This window comes from Electrophorus electricus, chromosome 11 (assembly GCF_013358815.1).
Source record: "Electrophorus electricus isolate fEleEle1 chromosome 11, fEleEle1.pri, whole genome shotgun sequence".
NCBI lineage: Eukaryota > Metazoa > Chordata > Actinopteri > Gymnotiformes > Gymnotidae > Electrophorus > Electrophorus electricus.
The window spans coordinates 10,537,501-10,537,908 of NC_049545.1; positions in this window are offsets into that span (position 1 = coordinate 10,537,501).

Genomic DNA, 408 nt, shown 5'->3' on the forward strand with positions numbered 1-408 from the left:
AAAAATATGTATATCATTACAGGACCACAAATTTGTGAAACGTGTACATAGAAGCTCATGTTTGATTACATGAAGTCCAGTAATTGTACATGTAAACAAGAACAAAGCCACTAATGTATAAAAGTCATTTAATGATTTATGATATTAAAACCAAAAACTCTCACCTGTAGCTCTTCTATAAACCTATTTGTGTGTTATAAATTAGGCTTCACCTCTCTGACTGTCTGCCTGTTTTTTGTCTCATCTATTTGCAAACATTGCTTGACCCTAACTGAAATAAACATTCTTCACAAGCAATCTCTCTTTCTCTTTCTCTCTCTCTCTCTCTCTCTCTCTCTCTCTCTCTCACACACACACACACACACACACACACAAACACACACACCCACACACAAACACACACCACAA